Genomic DNA, 25,249 nt, shown 5'->3' with positions numbered 1-25,249 from the left:
TCAATAGTAAAATTCCTAGGCAACTCGATACCTGTCTAAATTCAGGTATGATATGTAACAAGCAAATCAAACAGATGAAGTAGCCTCAATGTAAAAACAAACAAGAAAATTATGTTAAAAGAAGCCGTATATTATCATTTTATTAATACATATAAAATTCTAAAAAGAATTAATGTGCAAATCAATTACATTAAAACAATAAACAATACATATCAATTGAGAACAATAAAAAACATTCATATGTGTGCAAATAAAATATTACAAGGGTATATAAACAGAAGAATCTGTTCGATATCAACCACACAATTAGAGGTAAGTATGATGAACGTCTCTACGCGCGTTTCGTCGTGTAACACGCCTTCTTCTGGAGAACTTCTTGATATTCTAAAAACAGTATGTATATATCATGAACTTTGACTTCAAATACTGCATATAATGTGTAACATAATAGTTAGGCTATTCATTCTTAAAAAATAATTGAAAGGCGAAGAGAAAGGTGTTTGTTTTTACATTGATGCTACTTCATCTGTTTGCTTTGCTTGTTACATATCATACCTGAATTTAGACAGGTATCGAGTTGCCTAGAAATTTTACTATTGAAAGTGCAGTACAGAAACAGCCATACTTCAAATACTAAATGATGTGCTATGTATGTTGGACAAAGGCAAATGTTGTCTCCTTGTACTCCCTGACCTGTCAGCGGAGTTCAGCACTGTCAACCATGCACCCCTCTTTCAAATCCTAAAAGAACTGATGGAAATAAAGAGGACAGTCCTAAAATAGTATGAAACATACCTTGATAGCTGCATGCAGAAATAACACTGTCTGATGGCTGATAAACTTCCATTCCCTAAGCCACTTCAACAAGAAGACCCTCAAGGCTTTATCCTCCTTAACCTTTAGATGGAACGTCCTACTGTACTACTGTCCAAATCCAGGGTCTCTTCACGTCCTTACGCGGCTGACATGCAGATATACATGAGAATAACACCCCTGGAAGACAGAACTCTGGCTAAACTCTAAAAAACGTCAGCATGGATAGCTCTATACCACCACTAAACCCTAGCAAACTGAATTCCTACTTATATCTCTACATAGTGTGGTACATCTCTACAAGCCTAGATTGACGTAGCAAACAAACTTGACTGCAAACCAACCATCTTTGAAACGTTGCTTTCGCTGGGATTCACCCTGGATAAGAATCTGTACCTTAATTAACACATTTATACCAAATCTAAAAGTGATGCAAAACAAATCCGTATCCTACGTAAATGTAAGCCCCTGATTCCATCCGAAGAGTTCAAAACAACAGTCCAATCACGGATCCTTTAAAAACTAGACCATGGAAATGCTATATTGACTAGCATTCCCAGAGTCCATGTGACCCCCCACCACCACCCCTCCTCCTCCCCACTAAGGCCGGCCTTTAATGCTGAGGCACCGTTAGTAGATGACGCTAGAAGGAAAAACCACATCAAACTCACACTTATAACTCTAAAATGGCTCCCACAGAGGCTAAATGATTTAACAAGCTGGAATCTATTATTCTCAACATCTTACATGGAGGATCAGCAGACTACGCATCCCAGAAACTTGTACTCTCTGATTTTTACCAATTACTCCATAGTGCTGACTTTTTCTGCCTCATAACTCGATTCTTCCGAAAATCATGCATGTTAAATCAATCCTTCTATGGGAGCACCCCCAAAGTTTGCAACTCAAACTTCCATTCCTTAAGAATCTACCCTTCTTAGGACACCTTTGAGAAAGAGCTGAAGGTGCTGCTCTATCTAAGTAGTCATGAAGCAGAGATAAACAGCTGGATTTCCAAAAAAGACACAGATTTCCTACTCCAAAAAGAAGCAATAACTCCCTACTTCTATTCTCAACCAAAAATGCATAAAAACAAAATACCACCACCAGTTCGCCCCATAGTACTGGGCATCAGTTCCATCCTTGAAACGTTATCACAATTTGCAGACAACTTCCAATGTTCAATAATACAACACACATCCACCTACCTAAAAGTTACTCGTCATCTACTGAATTTACTATAAAATCAAGACTTCACTCTTCTGACAATCTTTTGGTCTGACTTGATATTGCGAGTTCATATAGTAGTCTCCCACAAATAGCCACCCTGGAAACTCTGCAGAATATACTGTTCAGAAAAAAATGAAATTATAACAATCCTCAACATTTTGTCCTAGAGTTCTACAGATTACTGCTAACAGAAAATGCCTTCAAATACGAAGGTTCCATGTTCCTCCAGACCCATGGTACTTCGATGAGGAGTACTTTTTCTTCAAGTTTAGCAGGATTGTATGTCAGAAACTTTGAAGAAACACACATCCTTGACATCTCCAACCACTACAAACAGAGGATATGCTTCTGGGGGCGATACATTAACAGTATACCTATCATCTGGAAAGGGACAGAAGACAGTCCAAGAATTTGTAGACTGGTTGTATGCACAAGACAACTATCTGAAATTTACATGTTCTGTTTACAGGCTCCAATTGGATTTTCTGAACGTAACATTTTTTTCAAATGGAATGGGTCTGAGTACCAAGAAATATCACAAACTAACAGATGGAAACAGCGTACTCACCTTTACCAGTTTTTACCACGTCCCAGGAAAATCAATCCCACAAGCAATTTCTTGAATTCGCCATAAATGCAGCAACAAACATGGCTTTAAAAACAAAGCAAAAGATCTCACCAGAAAATGTAAGGACAAAGAGTATCCAGAACACATTATCAACAAATGTAAAAAAAAAGCCAAAATCAGAATAGAGAGAGCCTGTTTGAGCAGACCAACAGAAGTCTTGAGAAAGACGTCCTAACATATGTCACAACATACTGTACAGCATTGAATCATATGAAGAAACTCATTAACAAACACTGGAGCATAATCACATCAGGGTCCTTGGATTGGCCAAAACCGAGATCTGCCCATAATAGGAGTAAGAATATTCTGGACTATATGGTACACACACAACCGCCAAGAGTAAAAAACATTACCAACACTATGCAGACAGCATGCAGCTCTTGCACAGTGTGCACTTGACTAAGACAACTATAACCCTGAATCTTGACATTAACTTTAACTGGGTCTTAAAGAGGTACACCAATTGCTAAATCACACGTGCAATTTACATGATTACGTGCCCATGTCACCGCAGGTAAATAGGCATTATATGTAGGAAGATCAAAACTCGCAATACACAAGCATGATGAAAATATGTATATGCTATACTTCATGCTCTCCTCGGTTCTTGTGTTCTTTTTCCAAGTTCTGCAGACTAATATACCTACGTTTACAATTGGTTACAAAAACGAAGGAAGGCACCCACTGGAATACCTACAAGAAAAGGGATCTGACCAGTGTGAGGTTCTGATGAAGGTAATGATAAGTAGTTCTTCCTACCGGCACCACATACTGTTTTTAAACGTATCCATATTCCCCCAACTTCACATTAAAATTGTCTTTGGGCATAGGCGATCATTTAAATGTTATTTTCAACACACAGATCCCACCAATTTTACTCACCAAACATTCTCCCTCCAGTTGGAGGCAACACTCACCTCGGGAAGCGAGTACACAGGTGCGGAACCTGATGATGATGCCACCCACAACAATTGCCCCAGTGGAAATATTATATGCCACAGGACGCAAATAGGGTTTCCGTGACAACAACTTTGAGACCCTGGCATAACAACTGTGGTGGTCCACTCTATTTTAATAATAGGAGCTTCTTTATCAAAGACAGATAAAACAGAGCAATCTCCAAAAGAAAGTCTCACTGTTAATTAATCTGTCTCTTCCATCATAGACTTACTTCATGTATCCTGACAATTAACACGTTTAACGTTTTGTGGGTTAATACATTCCTATCCATATTCCTACCCCTTCTCTCACATCAGTTGTACATATCTTTGATGATTTTCTCACACTTCCCATAATCTAAATTGACTGGTCTGTCTGAGAGAAGCCTTTTCCCCTTGTATTGTACTTCAACCATTGCCTCAGCCATCTTTGTGTACAGTTTTTCTCAAACCTCATATTTTCTATATTGATCTCTGCAATGTGAAGAGCTCTACTATCCCGATAGGCCTGGATTGTGTTTCATAAAACTGCAAATAAATTAATTAATAAAGAAGCAAAAACAAAAGACTCCTTTCTGTACCCTGTGCATCCTTCTGTTCTAAACTCCCCCTACTCCATGTGCTCTACCTGTCTTTCCTGAAAGTGATGGGCAACTAGGTATTGTTGTTGATGTATTGTGTTTTTATCCAGTTTCATTATTCTACACATTTGCGTGTTCTCCTTTAAAAATAGTTGTGTTTGTAACTACGCCTATCCGTGAGCAAGGCTCGAGGAGAAGGGTCAAAATACGTTGGGTCCCCAACATTCTGTAAAATCTTACTACAGACTCCCCAGATTTCCTGTTCCTAACGGAAACATGGTTTTCGGAGGCTTCCCTCCCCGACATTCTTGCCATCCTCCCCCATTCCTATTATGTCCTTCGGGCCGACCGCCCCGCGGACAAGATCGGGGGGGGGGTGTTGCCATGATTGTCCGATCCACTATTCAATTCCAGCTTCTCCCCCAAGCACCCATCGCTGGAGTGGACTTCCTGGTCGCTCGCTCCTCCAACCTGCCGGCACCTCTCACCGTTGTCCTTGTTTACCGCCCTTCCTTGAACATGCCCCTGTTCGTGGCTTCCTTGCAGGAACTCATCGCCACGCTGGTGGTTAATAACTCCTCTGTCCTCCTACTTGGGGACTTTAACTACTGGCCTGGCGATCCCAGGGAGGACTCAGCATCCAAGGACTTCACGGCCACTCTCCTCTGTCTCAACCTTAGGTCTCATGTCTTGGTCCCTACCCACAACTGTGGACATATCCTGGACCAAGTCTGGTCATCCCAGGACATAGTTTCCCCCCCCCAGTATCCTCCCATGTACTTGGTCTGATCACTCTCTTATTTCTTTCTCCATCACCACTGGCCCCCCCCACAAGCCCCTTCGTCCCAAGAATGTCTTCTCCCGTAGCTGGAATCGTGTTGACTTGGCCTCCCTCTCTCACTCCCTTGCTTCTTCTTCCCCAGACCTCACTGGCATTCCCCTTGACTCACAGGCCGCTGCAGTTGGTAACTGGCTCTCTTCTGCATGTGACTTAGTAGCCCCCCTCAAGTTAGTCAAGTCCATTCGCCCTCATGAGGCTCACCGTTGGTTTAGCCAGGAGCTCAAGACTCTTAAACTGGAGCTTAGACGCTCAGAGCGCCTCTGGCGCCGTAGCTACTGCCCTGACCACAAGGCCAAATACAAAATTCTTCTTAAGGAGTACAAGAAGGCCATTCTGGCCACTAAGACCAAGTACTTCTCCGAACAAGTGGCGCTCTCGGCTAACAAAGCTAAAGAAATCTTCTCTCTGGTCAACAACTTAGCCACCTCTGACCGTGCGTGCCCTCACTTCACTCCCTCCCAGGCCCTCTGCTCTTCTCTTAACAACTTCTTTATCGAGAAGATTGTTAAAATTAAATCTAACATCTTGGTCACTCCTTTTACTCCTCCTCACTCTGTTCCCTCTGTGTCCAAATCTTCTTTCTCTTCTTTTCCCCCCCTCTCCTTGGACTCTTTTCTAGCTCTGCTCACTAAAATCAAGTCTGGCTCCCCCACTGACTGTGCCCCTGCCCGTATTCTTAAAACCCTTTTCTCCTCTTGTCCTGATACCCCTCTCTCCTTTCTTAATGCCTCTCTCTCCACTGGATTGGTTCCTTCTTCATTTAAATCTGCTATTGTTTCTCCCATTCTTAAAAAACCTGGTCTCGATTCTTCTCTTCCCTCTAACTTTAGACCTATCTCTCTTCTCCCCTATCTTGCTAAAATCCTCGAATCTTACGTTACTTCCTGTCTCTCTGCTTATGTTGAACAAAACCAGCTCCTGGCTTCTCACCAAGCCGGTTTTCGTTCGGGTCATTCGACCGAAACCGTGGTGCTAGCCGTCCTTGACGAGCTTAAAGCCAAGGCCGACGTCAACTCCCCCCAAGCTTTGATCCTCCTTGACTTGTCCGCTGCGTTTGACACGGTCGACCATAACATTCTTTTGGATCGTGTCAGCGCAGCGGGCATACGAGGTTCTGCCCTTTCCTGGATCACCTCCTTCTTGACAGGTCGCTCTCAAGCCGTTCACCTTCCCGGCTTTTCTGCTTCCCCTCTCCCGGTGCCCTGTGGGGTCCCCCAAGGTTCCTCTCTTTCTCCCCTTCTTTTCAACCTCTATATTCACCCTCTTATCTCTTCCCTTCTTGAACTGGGGGTCTCTGTGTATAACTACGCTGACGACCTCCAGCTCGTCTTTGATCTTTCCTCTTCTTCTCACTCCCTATCCTTTTTTCACTCTACCATGGTCTTTATTTCTGGGTGGATGAGCGCCAACCACCTCAAGCTCAATCCAGATAAGACTGAGCTTGTCCTGATTGGCGGCTCATCCAGCCCCTGGTCCCCTGCTTTCTGGCCTCCCATTCTTGGCCCCCCTCCCACCCCCGTTCCTTCTGTTAAAACTTTGGGCATCAAGGTCAGACAGGACCTGTCCATGCACGGCCAGGTCAGTGCCGTGGTGTCCTCCTGTTTTCTTTCCCTCCGGATGATCCGGAAAATCTCTTGTTTCTTTTCTCCTGACTCCCTTAAAATCATTATTTCTGCCCTTATCACTTCCCGCCTTGATTATGGCAATAGCTTGTTCGCTGGCATTCCTGCCTATGAAACCCGCCGCTTACAAGCTATCCAGAATCAGGGTGCCCGTCTTATCTTTCACTTGCCCAAAACCCATCACATCACTCCCGTCCTCAAATCCCTTCACTGGTTGCCCATTCTTCAGAGATCTCTGTTCAAATTAGGGTGCCTTGTTTATCGGGCCCTTGATCACTCTGCACCGGCTTTCATCAATTCTTTGATTTCCCTTCACACTCCTGCCCGCACTCTCCGTTCATCATCTTCTGCCCTCCTCACCATTCCCAGCTTTCACAAATCTCGCACTGGTGGAACCCGTTTTTCTGTTCTTGCTCCCCGGTTCTGGAACTCCCTTCCTCTTTCTATGCGTTCGAACCCTATCTTTTCACACTTCCGCAAAGCGCTGAAAACTTTTCTGTTTGCCCTGGCCTACCCCCGCTAAACCTCCTGGCCCTGTCTGTTCGGTTCTTTAGAGCTCCCAGCGCCAGGAAGCCGTTTTGGCCATCGTGCGCTCTATAAGTAATTTCATTCATTCATTCATTCATTCATTCATTCATTCATTCATTCATTCATTCATTCAAAGAGAACACCTTTTGCATACCAGTTCAGACCTGCGGTGTTTGATTCCTTGGTGAAGGGAGAGGGCTAATGGAGACATAGCCGTTTTTTGTTTCCCACATGCCATGACTGCCCCGGGAGGGATGGCAATGTGAAAACGGAATCTAGCAGGTTTTGAGATTGCTCAGGGGCGACCCGCTGGGAGGTGAAGCAGTGTGATCCCACATTGGTTTCCTGTTTAAAAGGCTCCCTCGAGCCGGTTGAGCTGACGAGCTCGTGGAGAGGTACCTTCGCGCCTTGAGAGGTAGTGTGACCTGAGAATACTTTGGCAGCCCGCTCAGCAACCCCAAATATTTGATGCCTAATCTCTACTGATGACGGATAATAATCCAGAAACACGTGTATAGAGATGGCCAGTACAACTTTGTAATTACTCGAGAAAATCCTGCAAGCACACACGCTTGGTGAACTGCATTGACCACAATGCTCAGGGGCGACCCGCTGGGAGGTGAAGCAGTGTGATCCCACATTGGTTTCCTGTTTAAAAGGCTCCCTCGAGCCGGTTGAGCTGACGAGCTCGTGGAGAGGTACCTGCGCGCCTTGAGAGGTACTGTGACCTGAGAATACTTTGGCAGCCTGCTCAGCAACCCCAAATATTTGATGCCTAATCCTAATGACGACGGATAATGATCCAGAAACACGTGTATAGAGATGGCCAGTACAACTTTGTAATTACTCGAGAAAATCCTGCAAGCACACACGCTTGGTGAACTGCATTGACCACAATGCTCAGGGGCGACCCGCTGGGAGGTGAAGCAGTGTGATCCCACATTGGTTTCCTGTTTAAAAGGCTCCCTCGAGCCGGTTGAGCTGACGAGCCCGTGGAGAGGCACCTGTGGCCTTGAGAGGTACTGTGACTTGAGAATAATTTGGCAGCCTGCTCAGCAACCCCAAATATTTGATGCCTAATCTCTACTGACGACGGACGGATAATGATTAAGAAACACGTGTATAGAGATGGCCAGTACAACTTTTTAACTACTCGAGATAATCCTGCAAGCACACACGCTTGGTGAACTGCATTGACCACAATGCTCAGGGGCGACCTGCTGGGAGGTGAAGCCGTGTGATCCCACATTGGTTTCCTGTTTCAAAGGCTCCCTCGAGCCGGTTGAGCTGACGAGCTCGTGGAGAGGCACCTGCGGCCTTGAGAGGTACTGTGACCTGAGAATACTTTGACAGCCTGCTCAGCAACCCCAAATATTTGATGCCTTATCTCTACTGACGACGGATAATGATCCAGAAACATGTGTATAGAGATGTCCAGTACAACTTTGTAATTACTCGAGATAATCCTGCAAGCACACACGCTTGGTGAACTACATTGACCACAATGCTCAGGGGCGACCCGCTGGGAGGTGAAGCAGTGTGATCCCACATTAGTTTCCTGTTTAAAAGGCTCCCTCAAGCCGGTTAAGCTGACGAGCTCGTGGAGAGGCACCTGCGCGCTTTGAAAGATACTGTGACCTGAGAATACTTTGGCAGCCTGCTCAGAAACCTCAAATATTTGATGCCTAATCTCTACTGACGATGAATAATGATCGAGAAACATGTGTATAGAGATGGCCAGTACAATTTTGTAATTACTCGAGATAATCCTGCAAGCACACACGCTTGGTGAACTGCATTGACCACAATGCTCAGGGGCGATCCCACATTGGTTTCCAGGTTTTGAGATTGGTTTACAAACCCTAGCCACCCAAGCCAGTGGTAATCTGGGTCTGAAACACATTCCAGGGATTAGGAAGGAGACTTTATTTTCCCTGTGAAAGCCTTATGAGAAAGAAACTGAGTAGGGTGACCAACTGTCTGTAAATTTAACGGACCGCCCGTAATTTGGATCTCACGTCTGTTGTCCATGACGATCCATTTTACAGACTCCTTTTGTCCGTAAATATGGGCATTGGGGAACATCCCTGTTCTCCTGTCAGAAGCCTCAGCTCCCTGAAAGAGCAGTACTCTACCTCACTCCAATTAATTGTTTTCACGAATCGCCGCTGCCATGCAGCATGTGCGCTGCCTAGGCGAGACCGAAAAAGTTGGACAAATATGTGTGATTTTTTGGGGGGGCTGGGCACTATTTAATTAAGGTTATGGTCTTGTTTTGTATTATGACAGTATGGGTGCATAAGCATATAAAAGGAGGACTTTTACTTTCTAAAAAAATCCAATATATATCTTTATTATTAACTTCATTCAGCAGATTTTCGGTTTACAGTTCTTTAACTTTAGAAATTGGTCAGCTCTTTTCAAGTACTTGTGCTTATGCTGGCATCCACCTCGCGGGAGAGAGCAGCGGCGCGCGTGCTAATTGAAAACATATGGCTCTCGCACCTCCGCTGCTTGCTCCCGCAAGCTGGATGCCAGCACAAAAACAAGTGCCTCAAAACAGCTGCTGCTTTTTTTAGGTTTCTTTCTGTTTGCCTCTCAGTGCCGCACGTTCGTCCGCCCTCTCTCTTTTTTTCATCCTTTGCCTAGATGCTCCCCTGTGCATATCTTTCTAAGTCTGTGTCTCCTCCCGTCTCTCTCTTGTCATTAAATGTAAGAAGTGCTCACCCAAAGCAGTCTTCTGAAAAAGGACAGTGGGAAAAAAAAGTGATGTGAATTTGTCTAGTGATAAGCTTATTTTCTTTAACTTGATATATACACCTAGTTGTAGTTACTGCTTATTAACAATGAATTGTTTATAACTTTGAATGTGTTAAATAAAATAGTCTCCATTTTAACAATCTATGTAAATGTCTGCATTTTGCTTTTGGTTAATGTGGCCACATCGCCACAGATGGTGCTGGAAACTTCAGTCAATATGGTGTATGATCTAGTACTGCGGGAGTTGTGACTTGTTTCCATTGGGTGTTCTAGACCTCTTTCAGAGCCCCCGGGCTTTCTCATCTAGACCAGATTTCCAGGGATTGTTGGGTTGGACTTAGATCACGAATACCCAAATGGGCTTAATCTTTTAGCAGTAGCTCAGAAGGCTAATTTACAGGACTGTGATAGTAATTAGTAATGCAGCATATTCCACAATTTGCTATTCGTATAAAGCGGTTTACAATTTTTTTGGGGAGTGGGGGGGGGGAGGTGGGTTGGCTATGGAATGATGTAATTGCTTTGTTGCTGCAGTGGCGGGCAGCTTAAATTTGTAGAAGCACTGGGGCACGTTAGCACATTAAACTTCTCACCAGTTGTACAAGTGGGAGAGTTGGTCTTTCTGAAATACAAAAGTTATAAACAAACCTTAAAGTAAGCATTTTTATTCTCTAACAATTCCCAGCAGCTGCAAGAATCCCTTGAAATTTCCATTTTGCAATTTTTAAAGTTACCTGTTACGCGGGTTGCCCTGGTTCTTGTGGGTTATTTTACATTTTACGAGTGGAGTGTAAGGCTAAATGGTGCCTGTATTAGGGTAATGTTTAGGCGGAAGGAAAGAGCAGTAGTCTACCTCACTCCAATAAATTGTTTTCACGAATCGCCGCTGACATCTTTAGGGCTCTGCAAATGTTTTATTTAAGGTAGCCGTAGCCCGGGATAAACCCTCATTCGTCAGGTCGGCTTCGAGACATCTGTGAAAAGGCACTTTAATGATAACAGCAACAGTAATGTCACAGCAGAGCGGCCAATAATTGGCTGGGTACAGAGCCCACAATCTTCCCTTCCTTGGCATTTTACATACCCATCTGAAGAATGTAAACCCTCCTGCGCACACACACACACACTCTTAAAATTCACTTCATTTCGCCTTTGCACCAAAAAGCTATGCGAGTTTGCAATGTGTGATTTACACAGAATGAAATGAAATGAAATGGGATCTTGTAAAGTGCATGGCTACCCAGGAGCATCCCAGCGCTGAGCGGAGCCAGAGTGAGCGACTAGAGTTTATGGGAAGAGCCAGGTCTTCAGATGCTTTGGGAACATGAGATGGTTAGGTTCCCCAACGGAGGTGAAGTGGGAGTGTGTTTCAAAGTTTGGCGGCATTGTATGAAAAAAGCCTGCCCCCACTTGATTCTGGGCACTTCAGTCAGATGGAGCGTGTCGGAGCGAAGGTTTCTAAAGGGCTTTATACGGATGGATCAGGGCTTTGATGATGGGTGGTACGTTCCCTTCCAGAGACTTGTGGGCCACGCAGAGGGCTTTGAAATTCTCTCCTGCACCGGAAGCCAGTGCAGGGAGCGCAGTGCGGGCTTTGCAGAACAGCGATAGCCAGTACCGGTAAGCAGTCTTGCCGCCGAGTTCTGAACAATCAGAAGTTTTGTGACCACTGCCTTGGGGGCCCCCAGATATAGGGCGTTGCCAAGGGGGGTATTTTACAGATAATTTTGAGCAGACCATAGCATGAGGCTTGGGTTTTAAAGGAGAGGTCTTGGTCGAGCCAGATGCCTAATCTTTTTATTTCAGATTTTGGACTGGGGCCATGCCCATACAGGCTGGCCAGAGGGCATTCAGGTTGACACTTAAGTGGTTACCAAGAATCATCAGCTCGGTTTTGTCACCGTTGAGTTTAAAATGGGAAATAGGCATCCACTTAGCCACTTCCCCCAGACAGGCGGGGAGGTCAGTGGGCAACTGGTCAGCTTGAGTCAATGTTACGACCAGCTGCGTGTCAGCATAAGACACAATTTGGATCCCACAGGGGGCGACGATGTCCGCCAGAGAAGCCATATAAACGTTAAAAAGAGTTGGGCTCAGGGAGGAGCCCTGGGGGACTCCGCATTGCAAGGATAATGGATCTGAGGTGATATCGTCTTTAAACACCTGAAAGGACCTTCCTTTCAGGAAGGATTAAAACAAGAGAGAGCAAGGACCGACACTCCTACATCCCTGAGAAGGTGAACCAGAATCGGATGTTTCACCGCACTTAGGTCTAGGAGGATGATAGCAGATGAGCCTCCTGAGTAAAGGATCTTTCTTGATTACTCCACTACCGCTAACTGAGCGGTTTCGGTTCCTTAGCAAGGACAATCAATCAATCAATCAATCACAGCATTTGTATAGTGCACTACTCACCCGGAGGGTCTCAAGGCGCTAGGGGAGGGGGGGTCCGCTACTGTTCGAACAGCCAGGTCTTGAGCTGCTTCCTGAAGGCGAGGTGGTCCTGGGTCAGGCGGAGGTGGGTCGGGAGGGAGTTCCAAGTCTTGGCAGCGAGGTAGGAGAAGGACCTTCCCCCTGTGGTGGCTCTTCGGATGCGGGGGACAGCGGCGAGGGCATGGCCGGTCGATCGAAGCTGGCGTTTGGGAGCGTAGAAGTTGAGGCGGCTGTTGAGGTATCCTGGGCCTTGGTTGTGCAGGGCTTTGTGTGCGTGGGTGAGGAGACAGAAGGTGATTCTCTAGTTGACCGGGAGCCAGTGCAGGTCTCTCAGGTGTCCGGAGATGTGGTTGCGACGGGGGGTGTCCAGGATGAGTCGTGCTGAGGCGTTCTGGATCCGCGGAGTCTCTTCTGGAGTTTGGCGGTGGTTCCGGCGTAGAGGGAGTTGCCGTAGTCCAGTCGGCTGGTGACAAGGGCCTGGGTGACCGTCTTCCTGGTCTCGGTGGGGATCCACCGGAAGATCTTGCGTAGCATGCGTAGTATGTTGAAGCAAGTCGAGGAGACGGCGTTGACTTGTCTGGTCATGGAGAGGGAGGAGTCCAGGATGAAGCCCAGGTTTCGTGCGTGGTCTGTTGGTTTGGGTGCGCTGCCTAGGGCGGGGGGCCATCAGGAGTCGTCCCAGGCGGAGGGTGAGGATCCCAGGATGAGGACTTCCGTCTTGTCCGAGTTCAGTTTCAGGCGGCTGTTCTTTATCCATTTGGCTACCTCTTTCATCCGTTCGTGTAGGTTGGCTCTGGCGGTGGCGGGGTCGTTGGTGAGGGAGAGGATCAGCTGGGTGTCGTCGGCGTAGGAGATGATGTTGAGGTTGTGCTGGCGTGCGATGGCTGCGAGGGGACTCATGTAGACGTTGAAGAGGGTTGGGCTGAGCGAGGAGCCTTGAGGAACGCGGCAGATGACTTTGGTGGCTTCTGATCTGAACGGGGGGAGGCGGACTCTCTGTGTCCTTCCGGCAAGGAAGGAGGTGATCCACTCTAGTGCCTTCTCCTGGATTCCGACATTGCTGAGGCGCTGTACTAGGGTACGGTGGCAGACATGGTCGAAGGCCGCGGAGAGGTCTAGGAGGATGAGGGCCGCTGTTTCTCCGTTGTCGAGCAGGGCTCGGATGTCATCGGTTGCTGCGATCAGGGCGGTCTCGGTGCTGTGGTTGGCCCGGAAGCCGGACTGCGAGAGGTCGAGGGATCCGTTCGTCTCGAGGAAGGCGGCCAGCTGCTTGTTGACGGTCTTCTCAATGACTTTAGCGGGGAACGGGAGCAGTGAGATGGGTCGGTAGTTCAGACAGAAGACTGTTTGTGATGGGTGGAGCAGGTCGTGTGACTCAAGGAACGCAGAAAGTGTACGATTGACATGTTTTTCTGCAATTTTGCTCACTCCAGGAAGGAGGGAGATAGGCCGGTAGTTACCAAGGTCCTTAGGGTCGAGATGAGGTTTCTATATTAGTGCTTTGACCATGGTTCTTTTCCACTCAAGGGGACCAAACCTGAGGTGAAGGAGGCATTGATCACACTGAGGATGGAGGGGGCGACAATGGATTCTGCCGTTTTCAGAATGTTAAGTGGTGCGGGGTCGAGTGGCGACCCACTTTTGACAGAGGCTAGAATGGATAAAAAAGATTCCAGAGTCAGGTGGTTAAAAGCCTCTAGGAGGGGAGCGTTCCCGGCTCGACTGAAGTCGGTGGTGTTGGTTATAAAAACATTATCTTTCACGGGAAAAAGTTTAAGGATGTTTTGCACTTTAAAGGAGAAGAATTCTGCAAGGTTGTTACACCGGCGTCCGGAGAGATCCGGGATCTTTGGTGGGTGGGGGACTTTTAATATCTTTTTAGCAATCCGGAAGATTTCCATGGGAGATTTGGCTGCAAGACAGATCTTTTCCTCGAAGTGTAAGGCTTGGGCTTTTTTAATTTCCGCCTTGTATGTACATAGATTTGCTCTAAATTCTAATTTCTTGTTATGGGAGAAGTCTTTTCTCCAAAGCCTCTCCAACTTTTTACATTGCTGTTAAAGAAGGCGTAATTCAGGGGAAAACCATGCTGATTTGTTAGATCCAGCTTTTTTCCGGAGAAGAGGTTGCATGCATATTGTAACTTGTCATCTGGGTCCTACAGCTCGCACACAACACGCATCATAAAACCCTAACCAACGCAGAAACAATAACCAACCGAAAAACAGAATATGCGCAACTGTGATAAATTGTCTGCTCTTTTTAAAGGATCCGTCATTGGTGTGACGCTCATGAAGGATTGCCCTTAATTCAATCAAGAACTTAAACTGGCACACCTCAGAGGTGCCAGGGCGCAGGTAGCCTGAAGTACCACCAGCCACCGGGGCCGAGTCACACCGCACACGCAGGAGATAACAAGCATTGGCATAGCCAATATGTCTCACTTTTGGGACCTCATGAGTATTTTGTTATGCAGCACAATGTCCTTGGTGCAACAACATTAACTGTTGCATGGTTAAACATTTATAAGGTCCAAAAGGTGAGACCTATTGGCAATGCCAATGCTTGTTATCAAAGGTCACAAGTCAGAGTGCTGAGAGAGCTGAGAGGGTGCAGGCTGGAGCAGGTATTGCAGGCATCCGGCTCAACATTAGAGTGTGCAGATGGCCCTGACTGTGGCCACTAGTCACAAGCTCTATGGGGAAATAAACGAGTCCATAGGGCAGACTGCACACCTGGCAAAGGCACCAGCTTAACATTTTCCTGACTTAATGAATACTGGCCAAACAAAGATGGTAAATGTGGGCATGCATCGCTTGTTAGTGTAGCAAGTTCAGGAGCACCAGGCCCGCATTATTATGAGAGTGAGAGAGGGACGTGGGACTGATCAGAGAAAATGGAAAATCAAACTGGACGGCAAAAGTATGATACAAGTAGAGAGCATAAGAGGGCAGATATTAGGAAAATGGATGATAGGGACAAATAGACAGATGGCTGAGTTTGGGAATATCCTGGCTTCTCTTGTGGCCCTGTCCACTTGAAGTGGTTATTTTCTTGCCAGGCATGCAGAAGTTCTAAATTTGGTGGCCTAGTATGGGGTGAAGCTGGTCTTGAGGATGATGCGTGTTTCGTGGGAGATCCGTGAATTGATTGAACATCTTCAGGCCTCTGATGAGATGCTGCAGCATGTGGAGCCTAAAATCTACTTTCGAATAATTGCCATGTTAGCTTTTCACCATTATTAGTCAGCCCTCACGTTTTACACTCCAGCTAACCGCAAGCATAAGACTCCACTGCAGCACATGGTAGCATTCTCAGGCAAAATGCAGAAATCCACCAAACGGTGAATATATGAAATGTAGATTTTGCTCATAAAAGGGTATTATACACTTAGCGCAAGAACATTTCTGTTACATGTGCAAAATGATTCTTCCTCTAGGCTCAAATACATTTGTCAATCAGTACCTAGAGACCTTACTATGACAATCGGTCAATGAATATACACATTATTCAAAACATGTCGGCAATTTGATCACATTGTTTCAGATTAACTCTACCAGCAGGGATTGACAGGATACCAGAGCTCTTTGGCGACCACAATGTGCTCCAAGATGGCAGCATTTCAGGTGAATTTTGATATGCAGGTACCCACAACAACCAGTAAAGTGTAGAGTTTTTGCCATAGTAGTAGTGTTTTGTTCTAGCGACAAACTACAGCTGTTATCGTCAAAGGCAAAACCTCATCAACACTGATGGAGGACAGATGGGCAAATGCCCAGACTCCACTATATTGAGCGCGTGCCATGCTGCTGCCTTTGCAACACATTATAGATCTTGAATACTTTGAAATGCCCTGTCTTTGCTACAGGGAACAGGAAACATACGGTTTATCGAGAAGAAATCTTAGATGATCATCATGTAACATGTTGAAACACTAAAGGTCCATCATATCTCTCCTCTCCCTACAGTGTAAGAACTTCATGCGAGTAGCAAGCACAAGGCTCAGATCGGCGTTGTAACGCTTCATGTGTATGGAGTCACCTTGAGGAAATACTCTTCTCCGCCACATTTTAATGTGAGTCCGTTCTTTCAATTTACTTAAGCCAATGAACAAACTTTCAGCTAAACGGCAATATGGAAGCCTAGATGGCCACCAAGATTATTACTGGACATTCAGCCATCATATAGATTTTTAAAAATAACTTTTATGTGTCTAGTAGAATCACGACTCGTGTATTAATAAAGTCTGTAATATGCAATTGGGCAATGCATGGTTTCTTTATTGATACAATCCGTGATTGATGATAATAAGCTGTCTCATAACGACAAAAAATTATGTATAAATTTCTACAGCTATATCATAATATATAATCTCTCTCACTTACTGTTTTTGAAAGACATAAACATAACTTGCTCAATTTCCGACTGCACATTAACCGTTTTGATTTGAAACAGCACAGTTTGTGTCCACCTACACATTAAAGGCACTCGGATTAATACTGAACAGGGGTCGAGTTAATATTAATAAATAGACCTAAAACATACTAGGCACTAGGCGGCAACTAAGCGCTACCATTCAACTGCTAATATATCAAGTTGATGTCTTACAGGAGATGAAGGACCAGACATATAATTAACAAACAAGCACTCTGATGTAAAAACGTGGGTATTTTGCAGTTGGCTACCTACTTTACACCTAGCAAGAAAGCTGGGCCACAAAAGTAGCTCATAATGATAATGCCTCGAATACAGATATATTGGTGAAGATCGCAGTTAGAGAATCCCGTGCTCCAATCACCATTTCATCTTTCTTCGGAGGATGACCTGAGTTCCACTGATTGTGCTTTCTGTACGGTGAGGTGATTTATTGAGCTGAGTGTGGCACAGACGGCTTATTAGTATTGTAGTTCACAGTCACAGAGCAAATCATTTATTTTTCGACCGTAAAAAATATAAATTATATTTTTTGTACTTCCTCTCAAGAAATACATCCTTTCGGGCAAGTTGAAATAGTACCAGAATGTACATGCAATAAATGCACTGTCCTGTAGTGTACTAAATAAATGCCGTAAGTATTACTATTGTTATTATTATCTTGCTAAAGTGGAGTGACACTACATTTAAATTTAGAAATGAATGACTTTTTATTTCTCAAAAAAGGACATCTTGTGATTTTGAAGCTTGTATGGATGTCGGCAGGCTTTAGGGAACTTTACAGAAAAAATACAGATTACTGAATTTGCGTGCTTGATGGTACAGACCACATCAAAGCCTTGAGGGCCCCGGGAAGTAAACTAACAGAGAGCCTGGGACACAAGGACAGGCGCACTGATCCCATCACCTGATTCAGACAAGAAGAGAAGAGCCAAGCGTGCCAACTGCTAACCAATGCATGAAATCACATACCCCAGCCCCCTCACTAAAGGTCACCGTTAACTCCTATTAATTTAACCTACCACAAAAAAATTGGAGCAAAAGTGTGACATGCTTTTCTTAAGAGCGCAAGATGAATCCCAATCACCAAAAAACTACTACTCCTGGGATCCAGAGCAGGAACCTACCCAGCAAAAAGTGCTACGGCACCACGTATGGGGTAGTAAGCAGTATATAAATGCAATTACGATAGAAGCACAATGTATAACTTACACTAATGGTAATCTCATAACACTCAGTGGTTGGGCAGTTGATTGTAGTTCATACAGGCTGCATAACAATTCCCTTTTATTGCTTGACACTCCGACATTCACATAAGACAAAACTGCTAAGGGGCATGTTCAACGCCCAGTACTGTACCATTCCACAGCAATAAATCACCCATCACAAACTGAAGAGGCATTGAATAACTGAAGATATCTGCCACATGCCGCTGGCCAACAGAGGATTTACATGTTATCAACCACTGCAGGTCCAAATTAGCTACATGCTGTGACTGCTTCTGACATCTCACCATGACAATCAGATATGGACTGATATTGACAAAGTCCATCCTGGCAGAGCCCTTCTTCTACCATTAACCCATGCCTGCTCAGGACCATTACTTTTTTCCAAATACCTCAAAATGGACAACCTAGTGCAGAAACCAGCTAAGTGAACTAGAAACATAACCAATGCCAAAAAGGGGCTTGCACAGATGCTCACAGCTGCCAACTTACTAATAATGTAAAGTGCACGCTTAGCTCTCACACTTCTTCCGGCATCACAATGCTAAGCGCTTTTTTCCCATTTCACCTTAATCGCACCTCGGTGGTCCTCACACAAAACTTGGGAGACAATTCCCACACAGGTTCAAAACAGAGTAGGCACACTTCCCACCAAACTCCCTACAGGGTATAGCATGCTTCCATGGTAGGCAAGCGCTTCAGCACCCTACATAGGGTTACTAAGTGCTATATAAATATTAAAATATATTATTGACTATCACTGAAAAGAGAGCATTTAATAACGAGGCCGATGAAAAAGAATAGCGATGATGCAAACTGTATACTCTCTGGAGCTGGTCAACTTTTGAGAATATAATACACAAAAAAATGAAAGAAAGATAAAATATCAATTGCCCAGCGTAGTGCTTCAACACGTCTAATCAATGCCGGGCGTTTTTTTTCCTCTAAAGAATACCTTAATGTCAAAGTCTGTCCGTAACTTTCTCCTTATCTGGTTTTGCGCCACCGACCAAACCACACGGTTGTCACTGCTGGCTGCTCAGTTGTTAGCAACAATCTCCAGGAAATGCAAAAGAGGGGGCGGTGTGCGTCTCCTCAACATAAACCTGGCCAATCAACAAGCTCGTCCCAAGGCCCTGCAGAAAACTGGAAGCTGGGGAGGAGCAGCAACGGCAAAACTGACTTCGTTTGTTAAACAGGCTCTTCTCTAGTGGTCGCCCTCATTATTGTTTCCAATAAAACAAAAGTAACAACATGTTGTTTTGATTTGTTCTATTTTTCTCTAAAGCAGCACGTGTTGCATTTAATATTCTGTACGTTATGACTTGTCATAGCTTTCACTGAACCAGCAAAAGGAATATTGACAATAATGTCCCTTTTATTTAGTGCACTGCCAAGTCGGAATCTATTTTCCCCACCCCTCTCCCCCTTTAAATAGTGCTAACGCGACTGGAAGGTATTGGAACGCTTTACATAAGCCCCGGTTGCATTACATAAGGTCAGCGGCGTACAAAATGCGCCTTGTTGCGCCATATTTAAAAAGTGACGCATCTAGGTAGATGCGTCACTTTTTAAACCCCTGCGCCACATTATACCTGCGTCAGGTATAATATATGCAGAGGGGGCGTTCCCCCGCAAAAAGCGTCGTAATAGTGACGCTGTGAAATCTATGAGATTTCATGCGTCACTTTTAGGATGCTGTTGCGTCAAAATCTTGCGCCTGCCTCAAAGCAGGCGTAAGACTGACGCAAGCCCTTTCACATGGGGCTTTCCCCATGTGAAAGGACGCATTGCTGGAGTTGCGTCACTTTTGTGACACACTCCAGCAATGCGTCACTTTTGCGCTTACAGATGCGTCAGAAATACTGACGTATCTGTAAGTCCTTGCGACATGATGCGTCATACATTAAATATGACGCATCATTGGTGTCGCAAGGAGTGCGCAGTGAAAAGTGATGCATCGCTGTTTTCACACAGCGATGCGTCCCTTTTCATAAATGAGGCCCCTAGTTTCCCAGTTCCAAAGTTGGCAGCTCTGGCTGTACGCCACATCCGGATTTGAATAATAGGACTAGTATGGTATTGTTGTAGTTCTACAGCACCCCATACTCTTGAGCCGTGAAGCGCATTGGCAGACAGGTGGCACATAGTGGAGGAGTGTTTGGTTGTAAGGATATTTACATTACAGGTGGCCTATATGAGAACCATTTCTCGCAGAGGCCGCCCCCGAAGGAGACCTCGAGGGCCGGCGCCCAACACTGAGCCCCGGACGGAACCGGTTTTGCGCCTATACGTGCCCAGGTGCGGGAAAAATTCCCTTGCCCCCCTCTCCCCCGCTGCGGCCGCCAGCCAATGGTGGCCCGAGCGTAGTACAAACAACCAAATTGGGGGAAACCAGGCCAGGAAAGCGCTGAGAGGGGTGGGGGTGGGGGGGAGGGGATATATAAGCATTGCTGCCCCAGGTAAGCTCCTATCTTTTGCTATTAAAGCCTCATCATCTGGCTTGGGGGTCACTGAACCCATCTGGTGCCTGTGGCGCTGTTTGCTTTCCTCAGTGATACTTGCTGAGTCTGCTTTGCTGTCCGCGCAGCAGCTCCAGGGATTTGAGCCACTCCACAGACTGCACTCCTCACTCCTGATATTGCCTGAGTGGCCCCTGTCCGTCAATTTTGCCGGAGCCTGCCACGCTCTGCCGGCCTCCATCATACAGCTGCGCCCTCTGGGCTGTGAACTCCCTTTGACTTTGCCTTGCTCTCTAGGGCCTGATGGCTGTGCCTTAGGCCCCCTCTGCCTGCGGGCCTATTGGAGTAGGAACCCCTACTCCCTATATTGGAGTCAGGGTTCCTACCCCTGGCAGCTTGCGCTCTCGCTGTGCTGCTGCGGGGCTTGGGCTTCGCTCCGGGTGGGCTCCTGCTGGGCTCCTCATACCTTAAAATATTGGGCATTGCACACCCCCATATTGGTACCGGTTCTGCCTGGTCTGCAACATGGGTAAGATCGACCGAAACAGCCCAAGATCGCCTTTCAGGGCAGGCGCCAGACCAGGCAATATGAGCCTGTGCGATGTGGAGGAGCACTTAACCCAAACTGACTTGAAAGCACTCCTGTTGGACATCAAATCCAGCCTTTGCACAATCGACTCCAAGCTTGATCCAATCGACTCCAAGCTTGACCGATTTACTGCACGCCTTGACCAGGTGAAAGCCAGAGTTGACACTCATGACACTCGAATTACGCAGCTGGAGGCCCGTGTGTCGAAGGGCGAGGACTCAGCTACAGCTGACAGGCAGCAGCTGCTCAAAATGGGTAAGGTGTTAGACATGATCAGGGCTAAAAACGAGGACTTGGAGGCGATCTCCAGGAGGGGCAGTATCCCCATTACTGGCCTGCCAGAGTCCACCAACATAGCTAGAATGACGGACAACATTGAGAAACATTTGTGGGACCTCTTTGGTAATGTACTTTCCCCTGTCTTTCTTGTGGAACGGGCCCATTCGTCCTCGGGCCCACTCCCCCCTCCCAGGACTCCTGCTCAACCAATCGTCGCCAAGTTGTTGAATTATTGTGCTCACGACGCTGTAATGAGGGTGGCTCAGGAGATGGGCGAGGTGCGGCACCAGGGAAATCTCCTATCATTCTATCCTGATTTCACCTTGACAGTGCAGGTCATCCAGCATAAATTTCCCCAGCTAAGGAATTCCTTCAAAAACTTGGAGTTCAATATGCACTGATTTACCCTTCCAAGCTTAAGGTCAAGAGCGAAGCTCAGGCACATTTCTTGGGAAACCCAAAAGCTGCGCTGTACTTTGCCAGAAAGCTTGAATCGCAGAAGCGCACCGGTGCCAAAAGCCTAGCTAATGCCGAATTGGGTCACCTCAGTGACAATGACTAATTGGGGTGGCTGGGTCCCATTCAGGGTTTTTCCGTGCTCTGTCCAGGCTGGCTCATATGTTGTTGTCCAAACTTCTCTGCACCCCGCCTTTGGGGTGTCATGGCCCGATTGAGGTGCGGGGTGCTGACTTTTGATTCCTCCTGAAGAATTGATAGGTTTATGGCGCTGCTGTGAGAATAACTATTGGAACTAAAGCTATTGTTTCTTCAAGGGTGTGTCACTTCCCCGAGTAAATGTTATTTGCATGACCATGTCCGAACAGTGTTGTAGCTTGGCCACCCTGCCTCTGCGACAGGGGTGCATGCTGGGCGGAACCATGCTCCCTTGGGATAATTCCCATTTCTGACTGCATTTTTCTCTCTCCAAGTTTGTGTTCACTGTGTGGGTTGGGGTCTGTTCCTCAACCTAATTGGGGGCTTGGAGTGGGTGGTGGATGGGTTGGGCTCTCCCATATGGAGTTGGAACCTCTTACATGAGGTTTGTAGTTATTTTTGTTTTATTTCCTTGTTCGCACTAGTCTACATCATGTATCATATAATACACAGTTCATCGCAGTACCTCTCGCGGTCAGTGAGACCGCGTCACACGGGCCTTAAGTCATTGATTCATCCTGCAACTCCATATGACAGACACCAGATTTTGTACATGGACCATTAGAGGCCTCAATGATTATCGTAGGGCATGCCTCATGTATGAGCAGCTCTTCAGACATTAGGTCGATGTCCGTTTCCTCCAGGAAACGCACCTTCTTCCGGGCACTGCTGCTAGGTTGTTATCGCAGCACTGGATTGACTCTTACTCCTCCTTCTATTCTAATTTTTCCCGAGGAGTCTCCATTCTCTTTGCAGAGGCCTCCCTTAGCAAACCACCCAATCTCTCATTGATACCGCGGGAAGATATGTGATCCTCGCTGGCACTCTGTATAACCAATCACTGATCCTAGCAGCAATATATGGCCCCAACTCCGATGATCCTGACTTCTTTACATGCCTATGGCATCTCATTTCCTTCCTGGGGCCCCACTCTCTTATCTGGGGAGGCGATTTTAATATAACTCCATTGCCAACGCTGGACCACTCCGGTGGTCACATCCACCACCTGCAAGCCATGTCCCTGCTCCATTCCATAGCATCTGACAACTCCTTGTTGGACGCATGTCGGCACGCGCATCCCGACAGCCGCGAGGGTACCTGTATCTCGGATTTGCAGGGCTCATCGTCTCCCCTTGATCTGTGGTTCACCACGCGTGACATATTCTCCTGGACCACTTTAGTAGATTATATGGCCCGCACCCTCTCCGAACATGCCCTGTACGTCTGCGGCTGCAATTTCCACTCCAACTGCGTCGTATGTTCCCTTGGCATCTGCCCCCAATGCCCTTTGTGACGCTGCTTTATGCAAAGAAATTTGTGGTGCTATTACCACTTACTATGAACTCAACGTGGGTTTGGTGGAGTCTCCCTCCACTCTCTGGGAAGGCTTTAAGGCTGTCATCCGGGGAAAGTGTATTGCTAAGCAGTCTGGGGTGCTCAGATCTATTGGGGGTACCCTTAACCGTTTGGAAAACGAGATTAGAATGCTAGACTCTCAGCAGTCTTGAGACCCCAGCCCCACTACGCTCGCGCTGATCAGGAGTAAGCTTTCTGAATTCCTCGATGAGGCCGACAGGGAGATTTTTGGGTAGGGAGCCCCGCGCTCAACACTATGGCGAGGTAGACCGGCCTGGTAAGACTCTTACCAGCCTCCTCAAACAACCACACACTCCCTCCTATATGACGGCGCTTAGTGATGAATGCGCTGGTAGAACTACCTCTCCTATGTAGTTCCGTCGTTTGAGGGTCTGGTTTGGTGGTTCCGAACCCGTTCAATAAAGGTCGTCGGAAATAGACGATTTTGGTGTCAGCGGACCGCAAATCACGAGTGCGGTATGTACGAGTGTTTTCGCATTAATCCATCAATGAGAACACTATGTATTTAGGGATTTCGTTTGAAACTTCGGGTTCCATTTTGTGTGAGGCAGCCATTTTGTGTGGTTGCCCTCACATAGGCCGATGACTACGGCTGAACAAGTCTTTGGGACACGTACACCTTAGCTGACTTCTGAATGACCTGGCCGAACTGACTCTCTTGCCAGAGGCTGACCTCGCTGAGCCAGTTCCTTGTTAAGCAGCTGGTCAGATAAAGATCAAAGAGCAGGACGTGCCGGAGTTTACAGTACACTGCACCACCTTTCTATCTTGTTTCCAGTCTGTTTCTGCTCCTTCCTTTACGACATGATTACTGATTTGGGTTGAGGTTTTATGATGGGTTTGTCCGGCCTGACCGAACAAGAAATTGGAATTTGCTTGGTCATTTCTGGTGGGCTGGACAACAGAAAGTGGGATTGTCGTCATGCGATATGTTTGAAATGTCACCATGTGATTGGCTAGTTTGTATGTAACAGATGCCACCTTTGGAATGTGATTTTTGGCATAAAAGACCATGCTCCGCTCATTGAATTTGTGCAGTCTCTAGCGAACCACCTGTGTTGTGCTTCGTAGACCTCTGTTTCTGGTTGCAGCCAATAAACTTTGGTCTTGGACGTCATCAAGAAGCGTCCCGTGTCTCTGTTTGCCGAGGCAGGGGAACTCGAAGGCATCGGGCGTTTTCCCTGGCGCCGCTTGGTTCTAAAACCTGGTCCTTCACCTACCAAAATCATTGCCAGAATCTCTGCTTTTTACTCCCAGCTGTTCTCCGCTGGAGAGGCGCCTTCCCCGGAGGTTTTGGATCAATAATTTAACACCATTGAGCTCCTCTGGCTTAGTAACGGTCACTGGGACTATCTCAATGAGCCATTCACTCAGGAAGAAATTCCTACTGTGATCGCGTGCCTCCCGGGTGATAAGGCTCCTGGGTCCGACGGTCTCACTCCTGCCTTCTATAAGCAATACGCATCTCTCCTCGTTCCGCACTTAGCTGCCATATACAACAAATCCCTCGAATGAGGTAGCTTTCCTCCTACTTTACGGTTGGCCCTGCTCACTCTTCTCTCAAAGCTTGATAAACCCCCAGCCTGCTGTGATTCATACCGCCCCTTATCAACACCGACAATAAAATCTATGCCAAATTGCTGGCCACTCGCCTCCTCCCCCTGAAGTCCCTAATTGCTTGCCCGGATTAGTCCGGTTTTATTCCGGGGGGCGCCACCTCCCACAACTTGCGAACGATCTTCTCAGTCCTGCACCAAATAAATCCTTTGATACCTTGGAGTGGCCCTTTTGCTTCTATCTTCTCTCTCGTCTAGGATTCAGTTCATCCTTCATCTTCAAAATACTGTTATTATA

The 25,249-nt window shown here is 46.4% G+C and overlaps 1 protein-coding gene across 2 annotated transcripts in view; it reads right to left on the bottom strand.

Annotated features, from left to right (window-relative positions):
• The window catches only part of LOC147701741 (outer dynein arm-docking complex subunit 1-like), a 235,418-nt gene extending 216,333 nt beyond the window's left edge, over window positions 1-19,085 (bottom strand). The window contains exon 1 of one of the 2 annotated variants that reach the window (XM_086930361.1): window positions 18,990-19,085. The gene's annotated coding sequence lies outside the window, so the exon portion shown is untranslated. The remainder of the gene's footprint in view (window positions 1-18,989) is intronic. The other variant, XM_086930362.1, reaches the window with a different exon arrangement.
• Between the last annotated feature and the right edge of the window lie 6,164 nt (window positions 19,086-25,249).

Source organism: Lissotriton vulgaris, chromosome 7 (genome assembly GCF_964263255.1).
Source record: "Lissotriton vulgaris chromosome 7, aLisVul1.2, whole genome shotgun sequence".
In the NCBI taxonomy this organism is placed as follows: domain Eukaryota; kingdom Metazoa; phylum Chordata; class Amphibia; order Caudata; family Salamandridae; genus Lissotriton; species Lissotriton vulgaris.
Note: the sequence above shows the minus strand (reverse complement) of the source record. Positions and strands in the feature narration are given on the sequence as shown.